The 27,920-nt window shown below is 63.8% G+C and overlaps 8 non-coding genes across 8 annotated transcripts; all 8 read left to right on the top strand.

Moving 5' to 3' along the window:
* LOC142868923 (5S ribosomal RNA) lies at positions 1-119 on the top strand. The gene has a single exon (XR_012917782.1). It is a non-coding gene; the product is annotated as a 5S ribosomal RNA (ribosomal RNA).
* Positions 120-3,637: 3,518 nt separating this feature from the next.
* On the top strand, positions 3,638-3,756 carry LOC142868922 (5S ribosomal RNA). Its single transcript, XR_012917781.1, has one exon. It is a non-coding gene; the product is annotated as a 5S ribosomal RNA (ribosomal RNA).
* A 3,533-nt stretch (positions 3,757-7,289) lies between these two features.
* On the top strand, positions 7,290-7,408 carry LOC142868921 (5S ribosomal RNA). The gene has a single exon (XR_012917780.1). It is a non-coding gene; the product is annotated as a 5S ribosomal RNA (ribosomal RNA).
* Positions 7,409-10,926: 3,518 nt separating this feature from the next.
* LOC142868919 (5S ribosomal RNA) lies at positions 10,927-11,045 on the top strand. Its single transcript, XR_012917778.1, has one exon. It is a non-coding gene; the product is annotated as a 5S ribosomal RNA (ribosomal RNA).
* Positions 11,046-14,563: 3,518 nt separating this feature from the next.
* On the top strand, positions 14,564-14,682 carry LOC142868918 (5S ribosomal RNA). Its single transcript, XR_012917777.1, has one exon. It is a non-coding gene; the product is annotated as a 5S ribosomal RNA (ribosomal RNA).
* Positions 14,683-18,212: 3,530 nt separating this feature from the next.
* LOC142868917 (5S ribosomal RNA) lies at positions 18,213-18,331 on the top strand. Its single transcript, XR_012917776.1, has one exon. It is a non-coding gene; the product is annotated as a 5S ribosomal RNA (ribosomal RNA).
* Positions 18,332-21,853: 3,522 nt separating this feature from the next.
* On the top strand, positions 21,854-21,972 carry LOC142868916 (5S ribosomal RNA). Its single transcript, XR_012917775.1, has one exon. It is a non-coding gene; the product is annotated as a 5S ribosomal RNA (ribosomal RNA).
* Positions 21,973-25,492: 3,520 nt separating this feature from the next.
* Positions 25,493-25,611, top strand: LOC142868915 (5S ribosomal RNA). Its single transcript, XR_012917774.1, has one exon. It is a non-coding gene; the product is annotated as a 5S ribosomal RNA (ribosomal RNA).
* Positions 25,612-27,920: the final 2,309 nt, after the last annotated feature.

Raw genomic sequence — 27,920 nt, 5'->3', positions numbered from 1 at the left:
GTCTAGGGCCACACCACCCTGAACGCGCCCGACCTCGTCTGGTCTCGGAAGCTAAGCAGGGTCGGGCCTGGTTAGTACTTGGATGGGAGACCGCCTGGGAATACCGGGTGCCGTAGGCTTCTTCTTTTTTTTTTTTTTTGTTTTGCCTCTTGTTCTGTCCCCTCTCTGGGAGCGAGGCGGCGGCCCGGGGTGGGGGTCACCCCCACCCTCAGCGCCCGCCGCGGTGCCTGGCGCCCCAGCCCGCACCGTGGGGCCTCCTCTTGTCCCAAGCCGCGACACCGCCGTCACGCGGCAGCATGCGTGGCTTCTGGACTGTCAGGTCTCAGACCAAAGGTCTGCTCTGTGGGAACCGACACGCTGGAGGAAACCTTGAGAGTCTGAGAGGGGAGGGAGTTCCAGAAGAAGGCCAGGATGTCATTTGGAGGGAGTATGTGACCAGAACTCGTCCCGTTGCTTTTGGGGTTCTATGGGCTACACGTAGGAATCTTTGGTGGTGGCACCTGATGTTGGGGGATCCGGAGTCGCACCCAGACCTGCTCCACAGGCCTCCTTTTACTTTTCTCTTCGGATTCATTATTTTTAAAAAGTGTCTCTTATCTCTATGATTGCATTTTCTTTTCTCTCTCTTTTCAAGCAGATGATGGGAGTCCAAGTATTAAGGTGACATGTGTTGCCCGTGCCCCCCTCCCCCCTGTGTTCTTATTCATTTACCTCTGATGTCGTTCCAGCGTATTGTGGGGGTACCAATGTTAGGGTCGGGTACGTTGCCCTCTCCCTGCCTCCCCCCTCGGGTCAGAGCCTCAAGTGCGCCCATCCCCCAGTCGGTGCGCACCCACCCCATTCCTAATGGAGGTGTATGCCCATCCCCTCCCCCCACCCGCCCGACACCCACCCGATGAAGGTGATTCCTCTGTGTCCACTTAGGTGTCCATCGGTTCGTACCCATTTGCTGGTGAGCGCGAGCACGTGGTGCTCGTGTGTCCATTCTTGGGCTACCTGGCTTACTGGAACGGGTTCCAGCTCTGGCCAGGAGAACCACGAGAGGTGCCCTCTCACCGCTGCTCCTCCTAGCTGAATAGCACTCCGTGGTGTCCACGCGCCACATTTCATTTACGCACTCGTGGGTCGATGGGCACTCGGGTCGCTTCCAGGTCTTTGCGATTGTGACTTGTGCCCTGACTCTAACCCTAACCCTTACCCAGCCCGTCTCCTCCTCGGCCCCTGCCTGACTGACTCCTTCCCGCCCGGCCTGTCACCTGTCACCGTCCTCTGCCCCTGCCTGACACGCTCCTCCCCGCCCGGGCCGTCACCGTCCTCGGCCCCTGCCTGACGGGGCTCCTCCGTCGCCTGGGCCTTCCAAGGGCTTGGTGTGGACGCTGGTTCCAGGACGCCCTCCCAGGAACCCGGTAGCAGGGCGGCCGCAGCGTCTCGCGCCACCCAACCGTCCGCCGGCCGGCGGCCGTCGCTAAGTGGCCTGCGGGGGACGTGCCCCCACTGTGGGGCGGGCGCCCAGCCTGGTGTCTTCTCCGAGGCCCCGTGGCTGCTTTCACCCCCCCCCGCAAGGGGAGAGCCGCGGAGGTGGGGACCGCCTCCTCGTGGGGACGTACACCCAGCTCTCCACGTCGGATTCCGGGGCTCTCTGTCCTGCCAGAAGGCCCAGCTGGCCTGCGGGTCCTTAGAGTGGCAAAAACATCCGAAAACTGAGATTGAGGGTCCGGTGGTTGTCTGCACTTTTGTGCTGGGCACCCCAGGGAGGCCCGGGGGCTGGCTGGACGACGCGGTCTGCTGGGCAGGGGGGGGGGTTTGGAGGAGCAACTGATGCCCTTTGCACTTTGGGTAGCAAGTGTCTGAGGTGTCTCTGAGCCCTGCGCCATGTCGGGGGTGGGGGGTGGGAGGTCGGTGGGGGTGGAGGAGCAGGAGGAGGAGGAGGAGGAGGTGGGAAGGGCCGTGGCCTGCAGTCGTCTTCCCGGGGTGGCTTCTTCCACAGGCTGCTTGGCCTGGGCTCCCTGCACCTGGGCCTTTGGAGGACTGGCCCTGTGCTTGCCAACGCTTCCCCTGCAGGGACCCAGAGCTGGGAGGTTGCATCTCTCAGCCCTGGGTCGGGCAGAGCCCCAGCGGGCCATGCCCACAACCTCTCTCAGCACGGGTCCCCCAGAAGGCTCCTTTGGGACCAGGATTCTCTTGCGGGTGACTCTTTAAGGTCTGGCCCCTGGATGGAGGGGCACCAGGAGTAGAGGAGCAGGAAGGGGAAGGGGGTGGCCATGCGAGGGGACACTTTCAGGCCAAGTCCCAGCTTCAGCCTGATCCTCCTGGGAACCCCGGGGTGTACGTCACACCTCCTGGTTGTCCCGCTCTGAGACAAGGAGCCGGGCTTCGCATTCCCCCAGCAGCCAGTCGTGGGCTGAGGACACCTGGGGCGTTGGGAACTCCCTGGCTTCTCCTTGGCTTAACATCTGGAGCTGCTTGTGAATCGTGCCGCCACACACACACCCGAGTGCAGGTGTCTTCTGCACAGACTGCGGGCCTCGCTCTTCTGAATGCCGCTAGCTCGCCACCCACCCACGGGTGAACCTGGTCAGGGTACTTTCTCTCGGGGGCAGACTCTGATCCTGGCGGGCTACCGGTGTTTCTGTTTGCTCGTTTCTTTCTTCCATTTCGGGAAAGGCTTCCTTACTGGGTGTGGAAATCTCCTATGCCTTTCCTCGCCTATTCTGTCAGCTTTAAAATTCTCTTTCAGTTGCCACCCTCACAGATGGATTAGGAAACTCTTTCCGGTGCACTCATTAGTGAAATGACCTCAATGAAGCTGGAATCCAATATCTAATGGCCGATTTTTAGCGAGTCCACACGCCAGGGTGGTCGGGGTCCAATGCAGCCCCGGCCAGGCCCAGGCCCCGGCCCCTTGGACTGGGCCACAGGAGGACGCAGAGGAGGGTCCCGGCCCCCCCGGTCGCGTTGCCGGCAGTTCTCCAAGGGCTTGGGCGTTTTCCAGAGGTAGGAGATGGAGGGGACTGATTTCTTCAGCGCCCCACAAACCACGCCACCCCACCCATGGGACACATCCCTAGAGAGAGAGAGAGACGCCCCATACACTCGCTCCCCTCCCCCATGCGCTGTGCCCCAGCCCGGGGCCCGGGGGAATAGGCGGCAGCCCACCCACAGGGTGGGGGGCCCAGCTGAAAGGGGTTGTCGGGGAGGGCGGCCCCTGCCTGGGGTCAAAGGGCGGGCGATCCGCGCGTGCGCAATCGGCGGCGGCGGCGGCGGCGGCGGCGGGGGCGGCCACGAGCTGGGGGTGGGGGGCGGGTAGGTGAAGGAGGCCAGGCGAGGAGAGGAAGGGGGCTGGAAGGTCTCCACCTTGGCGAGTCCAGCCGTGGAGGCGCATCTTGTGTGAGTGTGAGTGTGTGTGTGTGTGTGTGTGTGTGTATAGAGAGACAGCCCCCCACCCCGGCCCACCGCTCCCTGCCCGCCCCGCCCCGCCTGTCACCCCCGTCCCTCGGAGCCCGCCGGACCCGGCCGGTGAACTCAACAGGCCCGGCCCGGCGCGGGTCAGCGCCGGTGCGGGGCCTGGGGCGGGAGGAGGCGGCGGGGAAGCGCAGAGAGGCTCGGCTTCTTGAGCGGGGCAGGGGCGCCCTCCGCCGTCTAGGGCCACACCACCCTGAACGCGCCCGACCTCGTCTGGTCTCGGAAGCTAAGCAGGGTCGGGCCTGGTTAGTACTTGGATGGGAGACCGCCTGGGAATACCGGGTGCCGTAGGCTTCTTCTTTTTTTTTTTTTTTGTTTTGCCTCTTGTTCTGTCCCCTCTCTGGGAGCGAGGCGGCGGCCCGGGGTGGGGGTCACCCCCACCCTCAGCGCCCGCCGCGGTGCCTGGCGCCCCAGCCCGCACCGTGGGGCCTCCTCTTGTCCCAAGCCGCGACACCGCCGTCACGCGGCAGCATGCGTGGCTTCTGGACTGTCAGGTCTCAGACCAAAGGTCTGCTCTGTGGGAACCGACACGCTGGAGGAAACCTTGAGAGTCTGAGAGGGGAGGGAGTTCCAGAAGAAGGCCAGGATGTCATTTGGAGGGAGTATGTGACCAGAACTCGTCCCGTTGCTTTTGGGGTTCTATGGGCTACACGTAGGAATCTTTGGTGGTGGCACCTGATGTTGGGGGATCCGGAGTCGCACCCAGACCTGCTCCACAGGCCTCCTTTTACTTTTCTCTTCGGATTCATTATTTTTAAAAAGTGTCTCTTATCTCTATGATTGCATTTTCTTTTCTCTCTCTTTTCAAGCAGATGATGGGAGTCCAAGTATTAAGGTGACATGTGTTGCCCGTGCCCCCCTCCCCCCTGTGTTCTTATTCATTTACCTCTGATGTCGTTCCAGCGTATTGTGGGGGTACCAATGTTAGGGTCGGGTACGTTGCCCTCTCCCTGCCTCCCCCCTCGGGTCAGAGCCTCAAGTGCGCCCATCCCCCAGTCGGTGCGCACCCACCCCATTCCTAATGGAGGTGTATGCCCATCCCCTCCCCCCACCCGCCCGACACCCACCCGATGAAGGTGATTCCTCTGTGTCCACTTAGGTGTCCATCGGTTCGTACCCATTTGCTGGTGAGCGCGAGCACGTGGTGCTCGTGTGTCCATTCTTGGGCTACCTGGCTTACTGGAACGGGTTCCAGCTCTGGCCAGGAGAACCACGAGAGGTGCCCTCTCACCGCTGCTCCTCCTAGCTGAATAGCACTCCGTGGTGTCCACGCGCCACATTTCATTTACGCACTCGTGGGTCGATGGGCACTCGGGTCGCTTCCAGGTCTTTGCGATTGTGACTTGTGCCCTGACTCTAACCCTAACCCTTACCCAGCCCGTCTCCTCCTCGGCCCCTGCCTGACTGACTCCTTCCCGCCCGGCCTGTCACCTGTCACCGTCCTCTGCCCCTGCCTGACACGCTCCTCCCCGCCCGGGCCGTCACCGTCCTCGGCCCCTGCCTGACGGGGCTCCTCCGTCGCCTGGGCCTTCCAAGGGCTTGGTGTGGACGCTGGTTCCAGGACGCCCTCCCAGGAACCCGGTAGCAGGGCGGCCGCAGCGTCTCGCGCCACCCAACCGTCCGCCGGCCGGCGGCCGTCGCTAAGTGGCCTGCGGGGGACGTGCCCCCACTGTGGGGCGGGCGCCCAGCCTGGTGTCTTCTCCGAGGCCCCGTGGCTGCTTTCACCCCCCCCCGCAAGGGGAGAGCCGCGGAGGTGGGGACCGCCTCCTCGTGGGGACGTACACCCAGCTCTCCACGTCGGATTCCGGGGCTCTCTGTCCTGCCAGAAGGCCCAGCTGGCCTGCGGGTCCTTAGAGTGGCAAAAACATCCGAAAACTGAGATTGAGGGTCCGGTGGTTGTCTGCACTTTTGTGCTGGGCACCCCAGGGAGGCCCGGGGGCTGGCTGGACGACGCGGTCTGCTGGGCAGGGGGGGGGGTTTGGAGGAGCAACTGATGCCCTTTGCACTTTGGGTAGCAAGTGTCTGAGGTGTCTCTGAGCCCTGCGCCATGTCGGGGGTGGGGGGTGGGAGGTCGGTGGGGGTGGAGGAGCAGGAGGAGGAGGAGGAGGAGGTGGGAAGGGCCGTGGCCTGCAGTCGTCTTCCCGGGGTGGCTTCTTCCACAGGCTGCTTGGCCTGGGCTCCCTGCACCTGGGCCTTTGGAGGACTGGCCCTGTGCTTGCCAACGCTTCCCCTGCAGGGACCCAGAGCTGGGAGGTTGCATCTCTCAGCCCTGGGTCGGGCAGAGCCCCAGCGGGCCATGCCCACAACCTCTCTCAGCACGGGTCCCCCAGAAGGCTCCTTTGGGACCAGGATTCTCTTGCGGGTGACTCTTTAAGGTCTGGCCCCTGGATGGAGGGGCACCAGGAGTAGAGGAGCAGGAAGGGGAAGGGGGTGGCCATGCGAGGGGACACTTTCAGGCCAAGTCCCAGCTTCAGCCTGATCCTCCTGGGAACCCTGGGGTGTACGTCACACCTCCTGGTTGTCCCGCTCTGAGACAAGGAGCCGGGCTTCGCATTCCCCCAGCAGCCAGTCGTGGGCTGAGGACACCTGGGGCGTTGGGAACTCCCTGGCTTCTCCTTGGCTTAACATCTGGAGCTGCTTGTGAATCGTGCCGCCACACACACACCCGAGTGCAGGTGTCTTCTGCACAGACTGCGGGCCTCGCTCTTCTGAATGCCGCTAGCTCGCCACCCACCCACGGGTGAACCTGGTCAGGGTACTTTCTCTCGGGGGCAGACTCTGATCCTGGCGGGCTACCGGTGTTTCTGTTTGCTCGTTTCTTTCTTCCATTTCGGGAAAGGCTTCCTTACTGGGTGTGGAAATCTCCTATGCCTTTCCTCGCCTATTCTGTCAGCTTTAAAATTCTCTTTCAGTTGCCACCCTCACAGATGGATTAGGAAACTCTTTCCGGTGCACTCATTAGTGAAATGACCTCAATGAAGCTGGAATCCAATATCTAATGGCCGATTTTTAGCGAGTCCACACGCCAGGGTGGTCGGGGTCCAATGCAGCCCCGGCCAGGCCCAGGCCCCGGCCCCTTGGACTGGGCCACAGGAGGACACAGAGGAGGGTCCCGGCCCCCCCGGTCGCGTTGCCGGCAGTTCTCCAAGGGCTTGGGCGTTTTCCAGAGGTAGGAGATGGAGGGGACTGATTTCTTCAGCGCCCCACAAACCACGCCACCCCACCCATGGGACACATCCCTAGAGAGAGAGAGAGACGCCCCATACACTCGCTCCCCTCCCCCATGCGCTGTGCCCCAGCCCGGGGCCCGGGGGAATAGGCGGCAGCCCACCCACAGGGTGGGGGGCCCAGCTGAAAGGGGTTGTCGGGGAGGGCGGCCCCTGCCTGGGGTCAAAGGGCGGGCGATCCGCGCGTGCGCAATCGGCGGCGGCGGCGGCGGCGGCGGCGGCGGCGGCGGCGGCGGGGGCGGCCACGAGCTGGGGGTGGGGGGCGGGTAGGTGAAGGAGGCCAGGCGAGGAGAGGAAGGGGGCTGGAAGGTCTCCACCTTGGCGAGTCCAGCCGTGGAGGCGCATCTTGTGTGAGTGTGAGTGTGTGTGTGTGTGTGTGTGTGTGTATAGAGAGACAGCCCCCCACCCCGGCCCACCGCTCCCTGCCCGCCCCGCCCCGCCTGTCACCCCCGTCCCTCGGAGCCCGCCGGACCCGGCCGGTGAACTCAACAGGCCCGGCCCGGCGCGGGTCAGCGCCGGTGCGGGGCCTGGGGCGGGAGGAGGCGGCGGGGAAGCGCAGAGAGGCTCGGCTTCTTGAGCGGGGCAGGGGCGCCCTCCGCCGTCTAGGGCCACACCACCCTGAACGCGCCCGACCTCGTCTGGTCTCGGAAGCTAAGCAGGGTCGGGCCTGGTTAGTACTTGGATGGGAGACCGCCTGGGAATACCGGGTGCCGTAGGCTTCTTCTTTTTTTTTTTTTTTGTTTTGCCTCTTGTTCTGTCCCCTCTCTGGGAGCGAGGCGGCGGCCCGGGGTGGGGGTCACCCCCACCCTCAGCGCCCGCCGCGGTGCCTGGCGCCCCAGCCCGCACCGTGGGGCCTCCTCTTGTCCCAAGCCGCGACACCGCCGTCACGCGGCAGCATGCGTGGCTTCTGGACTGTCAGGTCTCAGACCAAAGGTCTGCTCTGTGGGAACCGACACGCTGGAGGAAACCTTGAGAGTCTGAGAGGGGAGGGAGTTCCAGAAGAAGGCCAGGATGTCATTTGGAGGGAGTATGTGACCAGAACTCGTCCCGTTGCTTTTGGGGTTCTATGGGCTACACGTAGGAATCTTTGGTGGTGGCACCTGATGTTGGGGGATCCGGAGTCGCACCCAGACCTGCTCCACAGGCCTCCTTTTACTTTTCTCTTCGGATTCATTATTTTTAAAAAGTGTCTCTTATCTCTATGATTGCATTTTCTTTTCTCTCTCTTTTCAAGCAGATGATGGGAGTCCAAGTATTAAGGTGACATGTGTTGCCCGTGCCCCCCTCCCCCCTGTGTTCTTATTCATTTACCTCTGATGTCGTTCCAGCGTATTGTGGGGGTACCAATGTTAAGGTCGGGTACGTTGCCCTCTCCCAGCCTCCCCCCTCGGGTCAGAGCCTCAAGTGCGCCCATGCCCCAGTCGGTGCGCACCCACCCCATTCCTAATGGAGGTGTATGCCCATCCCCTCCCCCCACCCGCCCGACACCCACCCGATGAAGGTGATTCCTCTGTGTCCACTTAGGTGTCCATCGGTTCGTACCCATTTGCTGGTGAGCGCGAGCACGTGGTGCTCGTGTGTCCATTCTTGGGCTACCTGGCTTACTGGAACGGGTTCCAGCTCTGGCCAGGAGAACCACGAGAGGTGCCCTCTCACCGCTGCTCCTCCTAGCTGAATAGCACTCCGTGGTGTCCACGCGCCACATTTCATTTACGCACTCGTGGGTCGATGGGCACTCGGGTCGCTTCCAGGTCTTTGCGATTGTGACTTGTGCCCTGACTCTAACCCTAACCCTTACCCAGCCCGTCTCCTCCTCGGCCCCTGCCTGACTGACTCCTTCCCGCCCGGCCTGTCACCTGTCACCGTCCTCTGCCCCTGCCTGACACGCTCCTCCCCGCCCGGGCCGTCACCGTCCTCGGCCCCTGCCTGACGGGGCTCCTCCGTCGCCTGGGCCTTCCAAGGGCTTGGTGTGGACGCTGGTTCCAGGACGCCCTCCCAGGAACCCGGTAGCAGGGCGGCCGCAGCGTCTCGCGCCACCCAACCGTCCGCCGGCCGGCGGCCGTCGCTAAGTGGCCTGCGGGGGACGTGCCCCCACTGTGGGGCGGGCGCCCAGCCTGGTGTCTTCTCCGAGGCCCCGTGGCTGCTTTCACCCCCCCCCGCAAGGGGAGAGCCGCGGAGGTGGGGACCGCCTCCTCGTGGGGACGTACACCCAGCTCTCCACGTCGGATTCCGGGGCTCTCTGTCCTGCCAGAAGGCCCAGCTGGCCTGCGGGTCCTTAGAGTGGCAAAAACATCCGAAAACTGAGATTGAGGGTCCGGTGGTTGTCTGCACTTTTGTGCTGGGCACCCCAGGGAGGCCCGGGGGCTGGCTGGACGACGCGGTCTGCTGGGCAGGGGGGGGGGTTTGGAGGAGCAACTGATGCCCTTTGCACTTTGGGTAGCAAGTGTCTGAGGTGTCTCTGAGCCCTGCGCCATGTCGGGGGTGGGGGGTGGGAGGTCGGTGGGGGTGGAGGAGCAGGAGGAGGAGGAGGAGGAGGTGGGAAGGGCCGTGGCCTGCAGTCGTCTTCCCGGGGTGGCTTCTTCCACAGGCTGCTTGGCCTGGGCTCCCTGCACCTGGGCCTTTGGAGGACTGGCCCTGTGCTTGCCAACGCTTCCCCTGCAGGGACCCAGAGCTGGGAGGTTGCATCTCTCAGCCCTGGGTCGGGCAGAGCCCCAGCGGGCCATGCCCACAACCTCTCTCAGCACGGGTCCCCCAGAAGGCTCCTTTGGGACCAGGATTCTCTTGCGGGTGACTCTTTAAGGTCTGGCCCCTGGATGGAGGGGCACCAGGAGTAGAGGAGCAGGAAGGGGAAGGGGGTGGCCATGCGAGGGGACACTTTCAGGCCAAGTCCCAGCTTCAGCCTGATCCTCCTGGGAACCCCGGGGTGTACGTCACACCTCCTGGTTGTCCCGCTCTGAGACAAGGAGCCGGGCTTCGCATTCCCCCAGCAGCCAGTCGTGGGCTGAGGACACCTGGGGCGTTGGGAACTCCCTGGCTTCTCCTTGGCTTAACATCTGGAGCTGCTTGTGAATCGTGCCGCCACACACACACCCGAGTGCAGGTGTCTTCTGCACAGACTGCGGGCCTCGCTCTTCTGAATGCCGCTAGCTCGCCACCCACCCACGGGTGAACCTGGTCAGGGTACTTTCTCTCGGGGGCAGACTCTGATCCTGGCGGGCTACCGGTGTTTCTGTTTGCTCGTTTCTTTCTTCCATTTCGGGAAAGGCTTCCTTACTGGGTGTGGAAATCTCCTATGCCTTTCCTCGCCTATTCTGTCAGCTTTAAAATTCTCTTTCAGTTGCCACCCTCACAGATGGATTAGGAAACTCTTTCCGGTGCACTCATTAGTGAAATGACCTCAATGAAGCTGGAATCCAATATCTAATGGCCGATTTTTAGCGAGTCCACACGCCAGGGTGGTCGGGGTCCAATGCAGCCCCGGCCAGGCCCAGGCCCCGGCCCCTTGGACTGGGCCACAGGAGGACGCAGAGGAGGGTCCCGGCCCCCCCGGTCGCGTTGCCGGCAGTTCTCCAAGGGCTTGGGCGTTTTCCAGAGGTAGGAGATGGAGGGGACTGATTTCTTCAGCGCCCCACAAACCACGCCACCCCACCCATGGGACACATCCCTAGAGAGAGAGAGAGACGCCCCATACACTCGCTCCCCTCCCCCATGCGCTGTGCCCCAGCCCGGGGCCCGGGGGAATAGGCGGCAGCCCACCCACAGGGTGGGGGGCCCAGCTGAAAGGGGTTGTCGGGGAGGGCGGCCCCTGCCTGGGGTCAAAGGGCGGGCGATCCGCGCGTGCGCAATCGGCGGCGGCGGCGGCGGCGGCGGCGGGGGCGGCCACGAGCTGGGGGTGGGGGGCGGGTAGGTGAAGGAGGCCAGGCGAGGAGAGGAAGGGGGCTGGAAGGTCTCCACCTTGGCGAGTCCAGCCGTGGAGGCGCATCTTGTGTGAGTGTGAGTGTGTGTGTGTGTGTGTGTGTGTGTATAGAGAGACAGCCCCCCACCCCGGCCCACCGCTCCCTGCCCGCCCCGCCCCGCCTGTCACCCCCGTCCCTCGGAGCCCGCCGGACCCGGCCGGTGAACTCAACAGGCCCGGCCCGGCGCGGGTCAGCGCCGGTGCGGGGCCTGGGGCGGGAGGAGGCGGCGGGGAAGCGCAGAGAGGCTCGGCTTCTTGAGCGGGGCAGGGGCGCCCTCCGCCGTCTAGGGCCACACCACCCTGAACGCGCCCGACCTCGTCTGGTCTCGGAAGCTAAGCAGGGTCGGGCCTGGTTAGTACTTGGATGGGAGACCGCCTGGGAATACCGGGTGCCGTAGGCTTCTTCTTTTTTTTTTTTTTTGTTTTGCCTCTTGTTCTGTCCCCTCTCTGGGAGCGAGGCGGCGGCCCGGGGTGGGGGTCACCCCCACCCTCAGCGCCCGCCGCGGTGCCTGGCGCCCCAGCCCGCACCGTGGGGCCTCCTCTTGTCCCAAGCCGCGACACCGCCGTCACGCGGCAGCATGCGTGGCTTCTGGACTGTCAGGTCTCAGACCAAAGGTCTGCTCTGTGGGAACCGACACGCTGGAGGAAACCTTGAGAGTCTGAGAGGGGAGGGAGTTCCAGAAGAAGGCCAGGATGTCATTTGGAGGGAGTATGTGACCAGAACTCGTCCCGTTGCTTTTGGGGTTCTATGGGCTACACGTAGGAATCTTTGGTGGTGGCACCTGATGTTGGGGGATCCGGAGTCGCACCCAGACCTGCTCCACAGGCCTCCTTTTACTTTTCTCTTCGGATTCATTATTTTTAAAAAGTGTCTCTTATCTCTATGATTGCATTTTCTTTTCTCTCTCTTTTCAAGCAGATGATGGGAGTCCAAGTATTAAGGTGACATGTGTTGCCCGTGCCCCCCTCCCCCCTGTGTTCTTATTCATTTACCTCTGATGTCGTTCCAGCGTATTGTGGGGGTACCAATGTTAAGGTCGGGTACGTTGCCCTCTCCCAGCCTCCCCCCTCGGGTCAGAGCCTCAAGTGCGCCCATGCCCCAGTCGGTGCGCACCCACCCCATTCCTAATGGAGGTGTATGCCCATCCCCTCCCCCCACCCGCCCGACACCCACCCGATGAAGGTGATTCCTCTGTGTCCACTTAGGTGTCCATCGGTTCGTACCCATTTGCTGGTGAGCGCGAGCACGTGGTGCTCGTGTGTCCATTCTTGGGCTACCTGGCTTACTGGAACGGGTTCCAGCTCTGGCCAGGAGAACCACGAGAGGTGCCCTCTCACCGCTGCTCCTCCTAGCTGAATAGCACTCCGTGGTGTCCACGCGCCACATTTCATTTACGCACTCGTGGGTCGATGGGCACTCGGGTCGCTTCCAGGTCTTTGCGATTGTGACTTGTGCCCTGACTCTAACCCTAACCCTTACCCAGCCCGTCTCCTCCTCGGCCCCTGCCTGACTGACTCCTTCCCGCCCGGCCTGTCACCTGTCACCGTCCTCTGCCCCTGCCTGACACGCTCCTCCCCGCCCGGGCCGTCACCGTCCTCGGCCCCTGCCTGACGGGGCTCCTCCGTCGCCTGGGCCTTCCAAGGGCTTGGTGTGGACGCTGGTTCCAGGACGCCCTCCCAGGAACCCGGTAGCAGGGCGGCCGCAGCGTCTCGCGCCACCCAACCGTCCGCCGGCCGGCGGCCGTCGCTAAGTGGCCTGCGGGGGACGTGCCCCCACTGTGGGGCGGGCGCCCAGCCTGGTGTCTTCTCCGAGGCCCCGTGGCTGCTTTCACCCCCCCCCGCAAGGGGAGAGCCGCGGAGGTGGGGACCGCCTCCTCGTGGGGACGTACACCCAGCTCTCCACGTCGGATTCCGGGGCTCTCTGTCCTGCCAGAAGGCCCAGCTGGCCTGCGGGTCCTTAGAGTGGCAAAAACATCCGAAAACTGAGATTGAGGGTCCGGTGGTTGTCTGCACTTTTGTGCTGGGCACCCCAGGGAGGCCCGGGGGCTGGCTGGACGACGCGGTCTGCTGGGCAGGGGGGGGGGTTTGGAGGAGCAACTGATGCCCTTTGCACTTTGGGTAGCAAGTGTCTGAGGTGTCTCTGAGCCCTGCGCCATGTCGGGGGTGGGGGGTGGGAGGTCGGTGGGGGTGGAGGAGCAGGAGGAGGAGGAGGAGGAGGTGGGAAGGGCCGTGGCCTGCAGTCGTCTTCCCGGGGTGGCTTCTTCCACAGGCTGCTTGGCCTGGGCTCCCTGCACCTGGGCCTTTGGAGGACTGGCCCTGTGCTTGCCAACGCTTCCCCTGCAGGGACCCAGAGCTGGGAGGTTGCATCTCTCAGCCCTGGGTCGGGCAGAGCCCCAGCGGGCCATGCCCACAACCTCTCTCAGCACGGGTCCCCCAGAAGGCTCCTTTGGGACCAGGATTCTCTTGCGGGTGACTCTTTAAGGTCTGGCCCCTGGATGGAGGGGCACCAGGAGTAGAGGAGCAGGAAGGGGAAGGGGGTGGCCATGCGAGGGGACACTTTCAGGCCAAGTCCCAGCTTCAGCCTGATCCTCCTGGGAACCCCGGGGTGTACGTCACACCTCCTGGTTGTCCCGCTCTGAGACAAGGAGCCGGGCTTCGCATTCCCCCAGCAGCCAGTCGTGGGCTGAGGACACCTGGGGCGTTGGGAACTCCCTGGCTTCTCCTTGGCTTAACATCTGGAGCTGCTTGTGAATCGTGCCGCCACACACACACCCGAGTGCAGGTGTCTTCTGCACAGACTGCGGGCCTCGCTCTTCTGAATGCCGCTAGCTCGCCACCCACCCACGGGTGAACCTGGTCAGGGTACTTTCTCTCGGGGGCAGACTCTGATCCTGGCGGGCTACCGGTGTTTCTGTTTGCTCGTTTCTTTCTTCCATTTCGGGAAAGGCTTCCTTACTGGGTGTGGAAATCTCCTATGCCTTTCCTCGCCTATTCTGTCAGCTTTAAAATTCTCTTTCAGTTGCCACCCTCACAGATGGATTAGGAAACTCTTTCCGGTGCACTCATTAGTGAAATGACCTCAATGAAGCTGGAATCCAATATCTAATGGCCGATTTTTAGCGAGTCCACACGCCAGGGTGGTCGGGGTCCAATGCAGCCCCGGCCAGGCCCAGGCCCCGGCCCCTTGGACTGGGCCACAGGAGGACGCAGAGGAGGGTCCCGGCCCCCCCGGTCGCGTTGCCGGCAGTTCTCCAAGGGCTTGGGCGTTTTCCAGAGGTAGGAGATGGAGGGGACTGATTTCTTCAGCGCCCCACAAACCACGCCACCCCACCCATGGGACACATCCCTAGAGAGAGAGAGAGACGCCCCATACACTCGCTCCCCTCCCCCATGCGCTGTGCCCCAGCCCGGGGCCCGGGGGAATAGGCGGCAGCCCACCCACAGGGTGGGGGGCCCAGCTGAAAGGGGTTGTCGGGGAGGGCGGCCCCTGCCTGGGGTCAAAGGGCGGGCGATCCGCGCGTGCGCAATCGGCGGCGGCGGCGGCGGCGGCGGCGGGGGCGGCCACGAGCTGGGGGTGGGGGGCGGGTAGGTGAAGGAGGCCAGGCGAGGAGAGGAAGGGGGCTGGAAGGTCTCCACCTTGGCGAGTCCAGCCGTGGAGGCGCATCTTGTGTGAGTGTGAGTGTGTGTGTGTGTGTGTGTGTGTGTATAGAGAGACAGCCCCCCACCCCGGCCCACCGCTCCCTGCCCGCCCCGCCCCGCCTGTCACCCCCGTCCCTCGGAGCCCGCCGGACCCGGCCGGTGAACTCAACAGGCCCGGCCCGGCGCGGGTCAGCGCCGGTGCGGGGCCTGGGGCGGGAGGAGGCGGCGGGGAAGCGCAGAGAGGCTCGGCTTCTTGAGCGGGGCAGGGGCGCCCTCCGCCGTCTAGGGCCACACCACCCTGAACGCGCCCGACCTCGTCTGGTCTCGGAAGCTAAGCAGGGTCGGGCCTGGTTAGTACTTGGATGGGAGACCGCCTGGGAATACCGGGTGCCGTAGGCTTCTTCTTTTTTTTTTTTTTTGTTTTGCCTCTTGTTCTGTCCCCTCTCTGGGAGCGAGGCGGCGGCCCGGGGTGGGGGTCACCCCCACCCTCAGCGCCCGCCGCGGTGCCTGGCGCCCCAGCCCGCACCGTGGGGCCTCCTCTTGTCCCAAGCCGCGACACCGCCGTCACGCGGCAGCATGCGTGGCTTCTGGACTGTCAGGTCTCAGACCAAAGGTCTGCTCTGTGGGAACCGACACGCTGGAGGAAACCTTGAGAGTCTGAGAGGGGAGGGAGTTCCAGAAGAAGGCCAGGATGTCATTTGGAGGGAGTATGTGACCAGAACTCGTCCCGTTGCTTTTGGGGTTCTATGGGCTACACGTAGGAATCTTTGGTGGTGGCACCTGATGTTGGGGGATCCGGAGTCGCACCCAGACCTGCTCCACAGGCCTCCTTTTACTTTTCTCTTCGGATTCATTATTTTTAAAAAGTGTCTCTTATCTCTATGATTGCATTTTCTTTTCTCTCTCTTTTCAAGCAGATGATGGGAGTCCAAGTATTAAGGTGACATGTGTTGCCCGTGCCCCCCTCCCCCCTGTGTTCTTATTCATTTACCTCTGATGTCGTTCCAGCGTATTGTGGGGGTACCAATGTTAGGGTCGGGTACGTTGCCCTCTCCCTGCCTCCCCCCTCGGGTCAGAGCCTCAAGTGCGCCCATCCCCCAGTCGGTGCGCACCCACCCCATTCCTAATGGAGGTGTATGCCCATCCCCTCCCCCCACCCGCCCGACACCCACCCGATGAAGGTGATTCCTCTGTGTCCACTTAGGTGTCCATCGGTTCGTACCCATTTGCTGGTGAGCGCGAGCACGTGGTGCTCGTGTGTCCATTCTTGGGCTACCTGGCTTACTGGAACGGGTTCCAGCTCTGGCCAGGAGAACCACGAGAGGTGCCCTCTCACCGCTGCTCCTCCTAGCTGAATAGCACTCCGTGGTGTCCACGCGCCACATTTCATTTACGCACTCGTGGGTCGATGGGCACTCGGGTCGCTTCCAGGTCTTTGCGATTGTGACTTGTGCCCTGACTCTAACCCTAACCCTTACCCAGCCCGTCTCCTCCTCGGCCCCTGCCTGACTGACTCCTTCCCGCCCGGCCTGTCACCTGTCACCGTCCTCTGCCCCTGCCTGACACGCTCCTCCCCGCCCGGGCCGTCACCGTCCTCGGCCCCTGCCTGACGGGGCTCCTCCGTCGCCTGGGCCTTCCAAGGGCTTGGTGTGGACGCTGGTTCCAGGACGCCCTCCCAGGAACCCGGTAGCAGGGCGGCCGCAGCGTCTCGCGCCACCCAACCGTCCGCCGGCCGGCGGCCGTCGCTAAGTGGCCTGCGGGGGACGTGCCCCCACTGTGGGGCGGGCGCCCAGCCTGGTGTCTTCTCCGAGGCCCCGTGGCTGCTTTCACCCCCCCCCGCAAGGGGAGAGCCGCGGAGGTGGGGACCGCCTCCTCGTGGGGACGTACACCCAGCTCTCCACGTCGGATTCCGGGGCTCTCTGTCCTGCCAGAAGGCCCAGCTGGCCTGCGGGTCCTTAGAGTGGCAAAAACATCCGAAAACTGAGATTGAGGGTCCGGTGGTTGTCTGCACTTTTGTGCTGGGCACCCCAGGGAGGCCCGGGGGCTGGCTGGACGACGCGGTCTGCTGGGCAGGGGGGGGGGTTTGGAGGAGCAACTGATGCCCTTTGCACTTTGGGTAGCAAGTGTCTGAGGTGTCTCTGAGCCCTGCGCCATGTCGGGGGTGGGGGGTGGGAGGTCGGTGGGGGTGGAGGAGCAGGAGGAGGAGGAGGAGGAGGTGGGAAGGGCCGTGGCCTGCAGTCGTCTTCCCGGGGTGGCTTCTTCCACAGGCTGCTTGGCCTGGGCTCCCTGCACCTGGGCCTTTGGAGGACTGGCCCTGTGCTTGCCAACGCTTCCCCTGCAGGGACCCAGAGCTGGGAGGTTGCATCTCTCAGCCCTGGGTCGGGCAGAGCCCCAGCGGGCCATGCCCACAACCTCTCTCAGCACGGGTCCCCCAGAAGGCTCCTTTGGGACCAGGATTCTCTTGCGGGTGACTCTTTAAGGTCTGGCCCCTGGATGGAGGGGCACCAGGAGTAGAGGAGCAGGAAGGGGAAGGGGGTGGCCATGCGAGGGGACACTTTCAGGCCAAGTCCCAGCTTCAGCCTGATCCTCCTGGGAACCCCGGGGTGTACGTCACACCTCCTGGTTGTCCCGCTCTGAGACAAGGAGCCGGGCTTCGCATTCCCCCAGCAGCCAGTCGTGGGCTGAGGACACCTGGGGCGTTGGGAACTCCCTGGCTTCTCCTTGGCTTAACATCTGGAGCTGCTTGTGAATCGTGCCGCCACACACACACCCGAGTGCAGGTGTCTTCTGCACAGACTGCGGGCCTCGCTCTTCTGAATGCCGCTAGCTCGCCACCCACCCACGGGTGAACCTGGTCAGGGTACTTTCTCTCGGGGGCAGACTCTGATCCTGGCGGGCTACCGGTGTTTCTGTTTGCTCGTTTCTTTCTTCCATTTCGGGAAAGGCTTCCTTACTGGGTGTGGAAATCTCCTATGCCTTTCCTCGCCTATTCTGTCAGCTTTAAAATTCTCTTTCAGTTGCCACCCTCACAGATGGATTAGGAAACTCTTTCCGGTGCACTCATTAGTGAAATGACCTCAATGAAGCTGGAATCCAATATCTAATGGCCGATTTTTAGCGAGTCCACACGCCAGGGTGGTCGGGGTCCAATGCAGCCCCGGCCAGGCCCAGGCCCCGGCCCCTTGGACTGGGCCACAGGAGGACACAGAGGAGGGTCCCGGCCCCCCCGGTCGCGTTGCCGGCAGTTCTCCAAGGGCTTGGGCGTTTTCCAGAGGTAGGAGATGGAGGGGACTGATTTCTTCAGCGCCCCACAAACCACGCCACCCCACCCATGGGACACATCCCTAGAGAGAGAGAGAGACGCCCCATACACTCGCTCCCCTCCCCCATGCGCTGTGCCCCAGCCCGGGGCCCGGGGGAATAGGCGGCAGCCCACCCACAGGGTGGGGGGCCCAGCTGAAAGGGGTTGTCGGGGAGGGCGGCCCCTGCCTGGGGTCAAAGGGCGGGCGATCCGCGCGTGCGCAATCGGCGGCGGCGGCGGCGGCGGCGGCGGCGGCGGCGGCGGGGGCGGCCACGAGCTGGGGGTGGGGGGCGGGTAGGTGAAGGAGGCCAGGCGAGGAGAGGAAGGGGGCTGGAAGGTCTCCACCTTGGCGAGTCCAGCCGTGGAGGCGCATCTTGTGTGAGTGTGAGTGTGTGTGTGTGTGTGTGTGTGTGTATAGAGAGACAGCCCCCCACCCCGGCCCACCGCTCCCTGCCCGCCCCGCCCCGCCTGTCACCCCCGTCCCTCGGAGCCCGCCGGACCCGGCCGGTGAACTCAACAGGCCCGGCCCGGCGCGGGTCAGCGCCGGTGCGGGGCCTGGGGCGGGAGGAGGCGGCGGGGAAGCGCAGAGAGGCTCGGCTTCTTGAGCGGGGCAGGGGCGCCCTCCGCCGTCTAGGGCCACACCACCCTGAACGCGCCCGACCTCGTCTGGTCTCGGAAGCTAAGCAGGGTCGGGCCTGGTTAGTACTTGGATGGGAGACCGCCTGGGAATACCGGGTGCCGTAGGCTTCTTCTTTTTTTTTTTTTTTTTTTGTTTTGCCTCTTGTTCTGTCCCCTCTCTGGGAGCGAGGCGGCGGCCCGGGGTGGGGGTCACCCCCACCCTCAGCGCCCGCCGCGGTGCCTGGCGCCCCAGCCCGCACCGTGGGGCCTCCTCTTGTCCCAAGCCGCGACACCGCCGTCACGCGGCAGCATGCGTGGCTTCTGGACTGTCAGGTCTCAGACCAAAGGTCTGCTCTGTGGGAACCGACACGCTGGAGGAAACCTTGAGAGTCTGAGAGGGGAGGGAGTTCCAGAAGAAGGCCAGGATGTCATTTGGAGGGAGTATGTGACCAGAACTCGTCCCGTTGCTTTTGGGGTTCTATGGGCTACACGTAGGAATCTTTGGTGGTGGCACCTGATGTTGGGGGATCCGGAGTCGCACCCAGACCTGCTCCACAGGCCTCCTTTTACTTTTCTCTTCGGATTCATTATTTTTAAAAAGTGTCTCTTATCTCTATGATTGCATTTTCTTTTCTCTCTCTTTTCAAGCAGATGATGGGAGTCCAAGTATTAAGGTGACATGTGTTGCCCGTGCCCCCCTCCCCCCTGTGTTCTTATTCATTTACCTCTGATGTCGTTCCAGCGTATTGTGGGGGTACCAATGTTAGGGTCGGGTACGTTGCCCTCTCCCTGCCTCCCCCCTCGGGTCAGAGCCTCAAGTGCGCCCATCCCCCAGTCGGTGCGCACCCACCCCATTCCTAATGGAGGTGTATGCCCATCCCCTCCCCCCACCCGCCCGACACCCACCCGATGAAGGTGATTCCTCTGTGTCCACTTAGGTGTCCATCGGTTCGTACCCATTTGCTGGTGAGCGCGAGCACGTGGTGCTCGTGTGTCCATTCTTGGGCTACCTGGCTTACTGGAACGGGTTCCAGCTCTGGCCAGGAGAACCACGAGAGGTGCCCTCTCACCGCTGCTCCTCCTAGCTGAATAGCACTCCGTGGTGTCCACGCGCCACATTTCATTTACGCACTCGTGGGTCGATGGGCACTCGGGTCGCTTCCAGGTCTTTGCGATTGTGACTTGTGCCCTGACTCTAACCCTAACCCTTACCCAGCCCGTCTCCTCCTCGGCCCCTGCCTGACTGACTCCTTCCCGCCCGGCCTGTCACCTGTCACCGTCCTCTGCCCCTGCCTGACACGCTCCTCCCCGCCCGGGCCGTCACCGTCCTCGGCCCCTGCCTGACGGGGCTCCTCCGTCGCCTGGGCCTTCCAAGGGCTTGGTGTGGACGCTGGTTCCAGGACGCCCTCCCAGGAACCCGGTAGCAGGGCGGCCGCAGCGTCTCGCGCCACCCAACCGTCCGCCGGCCGGCGGCCGTCGCTAAGTGGCCTGCGGGGGACGTGCCCCCACTGTGGGGCGGGCGCCCAGCCTGGTGTCTTCTCCGAGGCCCCGTGGCTGCTTTCACCCCCCCCCGCAAGGGGAGAGCCGCGGAGGTGGGGACCGCCTCCTCGTGGGGACGTACACCCAGCTCTCCACGTCGGATTCCGGGGCTCTCTGTCCTGCCAGAAGGCCCAGCTGGCCTGCGGGTCCTTAGAGTGGCAAAAACATCCGAAAACTGAGATTGAGGGTCCGGTGGTTGTCTGCACTTTTGTGCTGGGCACCCCAGGGAGGCCCGGGGGCTGGCTGGACGACGCGGTCTGCTGGGCAGGGGGGGGGGTTTGGAGGAGCAACTGATGCCCTTTGCACTTTGGGTAGCAAGTGTCTGAGGTGTCTCTGAGCCCTGCGCCATGTCGGGGGTGGGGGGTGGGAGGTCGGTGGGGGTGGAGGAGCAGGAGGAGGAGGAGGAGGAGGTGGGAAGGGCCGTGGCCTGCAGTCGTCTTCCCGGGGTGGCTTCTTCCACAGGCTGCTTGGCCTGGGCTCCCTGCACCTGGGCCTTTGGAGGACTGGCCCTGTGCTTGCCAACGCTTCCCCTGCAGGGACCCAGAGCTGGGAGGTTGCATCTCTCAGCCCTGGGTCGGGCAGAGCCCCAGCGGGCCATGCCCACAACCTCTCTCAGCACGGGTCCCCCAGAAGGCTCCTTTGGGACCAGGATTCTCTTGCGGGTGACTCTTTAAGGTCTGGCCCCTGGATGGAGGGGCACCAGGAGTAGAGGAGCAGGAAGGGGAAGGGGGTGGCCATGCGAGGGGACACTTTCAGGCCAAGTCCCAGCTTCAGCCTGATCCTCCTGGGAACCCCGGGGTGTACGTCACACCTCCTGGTTGTCCCGCTCTGAGACAAGGAGCCGGGCTTCGCATTCCCCCAGCAGCCAGTCGTGGGCTGAGGACACCTGGGGCGTTGGGAACTCCCTGGCTTCTCCTTGGCTTAACATCTGGAGCTGCTTGTGAATCGTGCCGCCACACACACACCCGAGTGCAGGTGTCTTCTGCACAGACTGCGGGCCTCGCTCTTCTGAATGCCGCTAGCTCGCCACCCACCCACGGGTGAACCTGGTCAGGGTACTTTCTCTCGGGGGCAGACTCTGATCCTGGCGGGCTACCGGTGTTTCTGTTTGCTCGTTTCTTTCTTCCATTTCGGGAAAGGCTTCCTTACTGGGTGTGGAAATCTCCTATGCCTTTCCTCGCCTATTCTGTCAGCTTTAAAATTCTCTTTCAGTTGCCACCCTCACAGATGGATTAGGAAACTCTTTCCGGTGCACTCATTAGTGAAATGACCTCAATGAAGCTGGAATCCAATATCTAATGGCCGATTTTTAGCGAGTCCACACGCCAGGGTGGTCGGGGTCCAATGCAGCCCCGGCCAGGCCCAGGCCCCGGCCCCTTGGACTGGGCCACAGGAGGACACAGAGGAGGGTCCCGGCCCCCCCGGTCGCGTTGCCGGCAGTTCTCCAAGGGCTTGGGCGTTTTCCAGAGGTAGGAGATGGAGGGGACTGATTTCTTCAGCGCCCCACAAACCACGCCACCCCACCCATGGGACACATCCCTAGAGAGAGAGAGAGACGCCCCATACACTCGCTCCCCTCCCCCATGCGCTGTGCCCCAGCCCGGGGCCCGGGGGAATAGGCGGCAGCCCACCCACAGGGTGGGGGGCCCAGCTGAAAGGGGTTGTCGGGGAGGGCGGCCCCTGCCTGGGGTCAAAGGGCGGGCGATCCGCGCGTGCGCAATCGGCGGCGGCGGCGGCGGCGGCGGCGGGGGCGGCCACGAGCTGGGGGTGGGGGGCGGGTAGGTGAAGGAGGCCAGGCGAGGAGAGGAAGGGGGCTGGAAGGTCTCCACCTTGGCGAGTCCAGCCGTGGAGGCGCATCTTGTGTGAGTGTGAGTGTGTGTGTGTGTGTGTGTGTGTGTATAGAGAGACAGCCCCCCACCCCGGCCCACCGCTCCCTGCCCGCCCCGCCCCGCCTGTCACCCCCGTCCCTCGGAGCCCGCCGGACCCGGCCGGTGAACTCAACAGGCCCGGCCCGGCGCGGGTCAGCGCCGGTGCGGGGCCTGGGGCGGGAGGAGGCGGCGGGGAAGCGCAGAGAGGCTCGGCTTCTTGAGCGGGGCAGGGGCGCCCTCCGCCGTCTAGGGCCACACCACCCTGAACGCGCCCGACCTCGTCTGGTCTCGGAAGCTAAGCAGGGTCGGGCCTGGTTAGTACTTGGATGGGAGACCGCCTGGGAATACCGGGTGCCGTAGGCTTCTTCTTTTTTTTTTTTTTTGTTTTGCCTCTTGTTCTGTCCCCTCTCTGGGAGCGAGGCGGCGGCCCGGGGTGGGGGTCACCCCCACCCTCAGCGCCCGCCGCGGTGCCTGGCGCCCCAGCCCGCACCGTGGGGCCTCCTCTTGTCCCAAGCCGCGACACCGCCGTCACGCGGCAGCATGCGTGGCTTCTGGACTGTCAGGTCTCAGACCAAAGGTCTGCTCTGTGGGAACCGACACGCTGGAGGAAACCTTGAGAGTCTGAGAGGGGAGGGAGTTCCAGAAGAAGGCCAGGATGTCATTTGGAGGGAGTATGTGACCAGAACTCGTCCCGTTGCTTTTGGGGTTCTATGGGCTACACGTAGGAATCTTTGGTGGTGGCACCTGATGTTGGGGGATCCGGAGTCGCACCCAGACCTGCTCCACAGGCCTCCTTTTACTTTTCTCTTCGGATTCATTATTTTTAAAAAGTGTCTCTTATCTCTATGATTGCATTTTCTTTTCTCTCTCTTTTCAAGCAGATGATGGGAGTCCAAGTATTAAGGTGACATGTGTTGCCCGTGCCCCCCTCCCCCCTGTGTTCTTATTCATTTACCTCTGATGTCGTTCCAGCGTATTGTGGGGGTACCAATGTTAAGGTCGGGTACGTTGCCCTCTCCCAGCCTCCCCCCTCGGGTCAGAGCCTCAAGTGCGCCCATGCCCCAGTCGGTGCGCACCCACCCCATTCCTAATGGAGGTGTATGCCCATCCCCTCCCCCCACCCGCCCGACACCCACCCGATGAAGGTGATTCCTCTGTGTCCACTTAGGTGTCCATCGGTTCGTACCCATTTGCTGGTGAGCGCGAGCACGTGGTGCTCGTGTGTCCATTCTTGGGCTACCTGGCTTACTGGAACGGGTTCCAGCTCTGGCCAGGAGAACCACGAGAGGTGCCCTCTCACCGCTGCTCCTCCTAGCTGAATAGCACTCCGTGGTGTCCACGCGCCACATTTCATTTACGCACTCGTGGGTCGATGGGCACTCGGGTCGCTTCCAGGTCTTTGCGATTGTGACTTGTGCCCTGACTCTAACCCTAACCCTTACCCAGCCCGTCTCCTCCTCGGCCCCTGCCTGACTGACTCCTTCCCGCCCGGCCTGTCACCTGTCACCGTCCTCTGCCCCTGCCTGACACGCTCCTCCCCGCCCGGGCCGTCACCGTCCTCGGCCCCTGCCTGACGGGGCTCCTCCGTCGCCTGGGCCTTCCAAGGGCTTGGTGTGGACGCTGGTTCCAGGACGCCCTCCCAGGAACCCGGTAGCAGGGCGGCCGCAGCGTCTCGCGCCACCCAACCGTCCGCCGGCCGGCGGCCGTCGCTAAGTGGCCTGCGGGGGACGTGCCCCCACTGTGGGGCGGGCGCCCAGCCTGGTGTCTTCTCCGAGGCCCCGTGGCTGCTTTCACCCCCCCCGCAAGGGGAGAGCCGCGGAGGTGGGGACCGCCTCCTCGTGGGGACGTACACCCAGCTCTCCACGTCGGATTCCGGGGCTCTCTGTCCTGCCAGAAGGCCCAGCTGGCCTGCGGGTCCTTAGAGTGGCAAAAACATCCGAAAACTGAGATTGAGGGTCCGGTGGTTGTCTGCACTTTTGTGCTGGGCACCCCAGGGAGGCCCGGGGGCTGGCTGGACGACGCGGTCTGCTGGGCAGGGGGGGGGGTTTGGAGGAGCAACTGATGCCCTTTGCACTTTGGGTAGCAAGTGTCTGAGGTGTCTCTGAGCCCTGCGCCATGTCGGGGGTGGGGGGTGGGAGGTCGGTGGGGGTGGAGGAGCAGGAGGAGGAGGAGGAGGAGGTGGGAAGGGCCGTGGCCTGCAGTCGTCTTCCCGGGGTGGCTTCTTCCACAGGCTGCTTGGCCTGGGCTCCCTGCACCTGGGCCTTTGGAGGACTGGCCCTGTGCTTGCCAACGCTTCCCCTGCAGGGACCCAGAGCTGGGAGGTTGCATCTCTCAGCCCTGGGTCGGGCAGAGCCCCAGCGGGCCATGCCCACAACCTCTCTCAGCACGGGTCCCCCAGAAGGCTCCTTTGGGACCAGGATTCTCTTGCGGGTGACTCTTTAAGGTCTGGCCCCTGGATGGAGGGGCACCAGGAGTAGAGGAGCAGGAAGGGGAAGGGGGTGGCCATGCGAGGGGACACTTTCAGGCCAAGTCCCAGCTTCAGCCTGATCCTCCTGGGAACCCCGGGGTGTACGTCACACCTCCTGGTTGTCCCGCTCTGAGACAAGGAGCCGGGCTTCGCATTCCCCCAGCAGCCAGTCGTGGGCTGAGGACACCTGGGGCGTTGGGAACTCCCTGGCTTCTCCTTGGCTTAACATCTGGAGCTGCTTGTGAATCGTGCCGCCACACACACACCCGAGTGCAGGTGTCTTCTGCACAGACTGCGGGCCTCGCTCTTCTGAATGCCGCTAGCTCGCCACCCACCCACGGGTGAACCTGGTCAGGGTACTTTCTCTCGGGGGCAGACTCTGATCCTGGCGGGCTACCGGTGTTTCTGTTTGCTCGTTTCTTTCTTCCATTTCGGGAAAGGCTTCCTTACTGGGTGTGGAAATCTCCTATGCCTTTCCTCGCCTATTCTGTCAGCTTTAAAATTCTCTTTCAGTTGCCACCCTCACAGATGGATTAGGAAACTCTTTCCGGTGCACTCATTAGTGAAATGACCTCAATGAAGCTGGAATCCAATATCTAATGGCCGATTTTTAGCGAGTCCACACGCCAGGGTGGTCGGGGTCCAATGCAGCCCCGGCCAGGCCCAGGCCCCGGCCCCTTGGACTGGGCCACAGGAGGACACAGAGGAGGGTCCCGGCCCCCCCGGTCGCGTTGCCGGCAGTTCTCCAAGGGCTTGGGCGTTTTCCAGAGGTAGGAGATGGAGGGGACTGATTTCTTCAGCGCCCCACAAACCACGCCACCCCACCCATGGGACACATCCCTAGAGAGAGAGAGAGACGCCCCATACACTCGCTCCCCTCCCCCATGCGCTGTGCCCCAGCCCGGGGCCCGGGGGAATAGGCGGCAGCCCACCCACAGGGTGGGGGGCCCAGCTGAAAGGGGTTGTCGGGGAGGGCGGCCCCTGCCTGGGGTCAAAGGGCGGGCGATCCGCGCGTGCGCAATCGGCGGCGGCGGCGGCGGCGGCGGCGGCGGGGGCGGCCACGAGCTGGGGGTGGGGGGCGGGTAGGTGAAGGAGGCCAGGCGAGGAGAGGAAGGGGGCTGGAAGGTCTCCACCTTGGCGAGTCCAGCCGTGGAGGCGCATCTTGTGTGAGTGTGAGTGTGTGTGTGTGTGTGTGTGTGTGTATAGAGAGACAGCCCCCCACCCCGGCCCACCGCTCCCTGCCCGCCCCGCCCCGCCTGTCACCCCCGTCCCTCGGAGCCCGCCGGACCCGGCCGGTGAACTCAACAGGCCCGGCCCGGCGCGGGTCAGCGCCGGTGCGGGGCCTGGGGCGGGAGGAGGCGGCGGGGAAGCGCAGAGAGGCTCGGCTTCTTGAGCGGGGCAGGGGCGCCCTCCGCCGTCTAGGGCCACACCACCCTGAACGCGCCCGACCTCGTCTGGTCTCGGAAGCTAAGCAGGGTCGGGCCTGGTTAGTACTTGGATGGGAGACCGCCTGGGAATACCGGGTGCCGTAGGCTTCTTCTTTTTTTTTTTTTTTGTTTTGCCTCTTGTTCTGTCCCCTCTCTGGGAGCGAGGCGGCGGCCCGGGGTGGGGGTCACCCCCACCCTCAGCGCCCGCCGCGGTGCCTGGCGCCCCAGCCCGCACCGTGGGGCCTCCTCTTGTCCCAAGCCGCGACACCGCCGTCACGCGGCAGCATGCGTGGCTTCTGGACTGTCAGGTCTCAGACCAAAGGTCTGCTCTGTGGGAACCGACACGCTGGAGGAAACCTTGAGAGTCTGAGAGGGGAGGGAGTTCCAGAAGAAGGCCAGGATGTCATTTGGAGGGAGTATGTGACCAGAACTCGTCCCGTTGCTTTTGGGGTTCTATGGGCTACACGTAGGAATCTTTGGTGGTGGCACCTGATGTTGGGGGATCCGGAGTCGCACCCAGACCTGCTCCACAGGCCTCCTTTTACTTTTCTCTTCGGATTCATTATTTTTAAAAAGTGTCTCTTATCTCTATGATTGCATTTTCTTTTCTCTCTCTTTTCAAGCAGATGATGGGAGTCCAAGTATTAAGGTGACATGTGTTGCCCGTGCCCCCCTCCCCCCTGTGTTCTTATTCATTTACCTCTGATGTCGTTCCAGCGTATTGTGGGGGTACCAATGTTAAGGTCGGGTACGTTGCCCTCTCCCAGCCTCCCCCCTCGGGTCAGAGCCTCAAGTGCGCCCATGCCCCAGTCGGTGCGCACCCACCCCATTCCTAATGGAGGTGTATGCCCATCCCCTCCCCCCACCCGCCCGACACCCACCCGATGAAGGTGATTCCTCTGTGTCCACTTAGGTGTCCATCGGTTCGTACCCATTTGCTGGTGAGCGCGAGCACGTGGTGCTCGTGTGTCCATTCTTGGGCTACCTGGCTTACTGGAACGGGTTCCAGCTCTGGCCAGGAGAACCACGAGAGGTGCCCTCTCACCGCTGCTCCTCCTAGCTGAATAGCACTCCGTGGTGTCCACGCGCCACATTTCATTTACGCACTCGTGGGTCGATGGGCACTCGGGTCGCTTCCAGGTCTTTGCGATTGTGACTTGTGCCCTGACTCTAACCCTAACCCTTACCCAGCCCGTCTCCTCCTCGGCCCCTGCCTGACTGACTCCTTCCCGCCCGGCCTGTCACCTGTCACCGTCCTCTGCCCCTGCCTGACACGCTCCTCCCCGCCCGGGCCGTCACCGTCCTCGGCCCCTGCCTGACGGGGCTCCTCCGTCGCCTGGGCCTTCCAAGGGCTTGGTGTGGACGCTGGTTCCAGGACGCCCTCCCAGGAACCCGGTAGCAGGGCGGCCGCAGCGTCTCGCGCCACCCAACCGTCCGCCGGCCGGCGGCCGTCGCTAAGTGGCCTGCGGGGGACGTGCCCCCACTGTGGGGCGGGCGCCCAGCCTGGTGTCTTCTCCGAGGCCCCGTGGCTGCTTTCACCCCCCCCCGCAAGGGGAGAGCCGCGGAGGTGGGGACCGCCTCCTCGTGGGGACGTACACCCAGCTCTCCACGTCGGATTCCGGGGCTCTCTGTCCTGCCAGAAGGCCCAGCTGGCCTGCGGGTCCTTAGAGTGGCAAAAACATCCGAAAACTGAGATTGAGGGTCCGGTGGTTGTCTGCACTTTTGTGCTGGGCACCCCAGGGAGGCCCGGGGGCTGGCTGGACGACGCGGTCTGCTGGGCAGGGGGGGGGGTTTGGAGGAGCAACTGATGCCCTTTGCACTTTGGGTAGCAAGTGTCTGAGGTGTCTCTGAGCCCTGCGCCATGTCGGGGGTGGGGGGTGGGAGGTCGGTGGGGGTGGAGGAGCAGGAGGAGGAGGAGGAGGAGGTGGGAAGGGCCGTGGCCTGCAGTCGTCTTCCCGGGGTGGCTTCTTCCACAGGCTGCTTGGCCTGGGCTCCCTGCACCTGGGCCTTTGGAGGACTGGCCCTGTGCTTGCCAACGCTTCCCCTGCAGGGACCCAGAGCTGGGAGGTTGCATCTCTCAGCCCTGGGTCGGGCAGAGCCCCAGCGGGCCATGCCCACAACCTCTCTCAGCACGGGTCCCCCAGAAGGCTCCTTTGGGACCAGGATTCTCTTGCGGGTGACTCTTTAAGGTCTGGCCCCTGGATGGAGGGGCACCAGGAGTAGAGGAGCAGGAAGGGGAAGGGGGTGGCCATGCGAGGGGACACTTTCAGGCCAAGTCCCAGCTTCAGCCTGATCCTCCTGGGAACCCCGGGGTGTACGTCACACCTCCTGGTTGTCCCGCTCTGAGACAAGGAGCCGGGCTTCGCATTCCCCCAGCAGCCAGTCGTGGGCTGAGGACACCTGGGGCGTTGGGAACT

The sequence above is a fragment of the Microcebus murinus genome, unplaced genomic scaffold, assembly GCF_040939455.1.
Source record: "Microcebus murinus isolate Inina unplaced genomic scaffold, M.murinus_Inina_mat1.0 scaf048_hap2_Mmur4.0, whole genome shotgun sequence".
In the NCBI taxonomy this organism is placed as follows: domain Eukaryota; kingdom Metazoa; phylum Chordata; class Mammalia; order Primates; family Cheirogaleidae; genus Microcebus; species Microcebus murinus.
The sequence above is the reverse complement of the archived record's forward strand: the minus strand, read 5'-3'. Positions and strand labels throughout refer to the sequence as shown.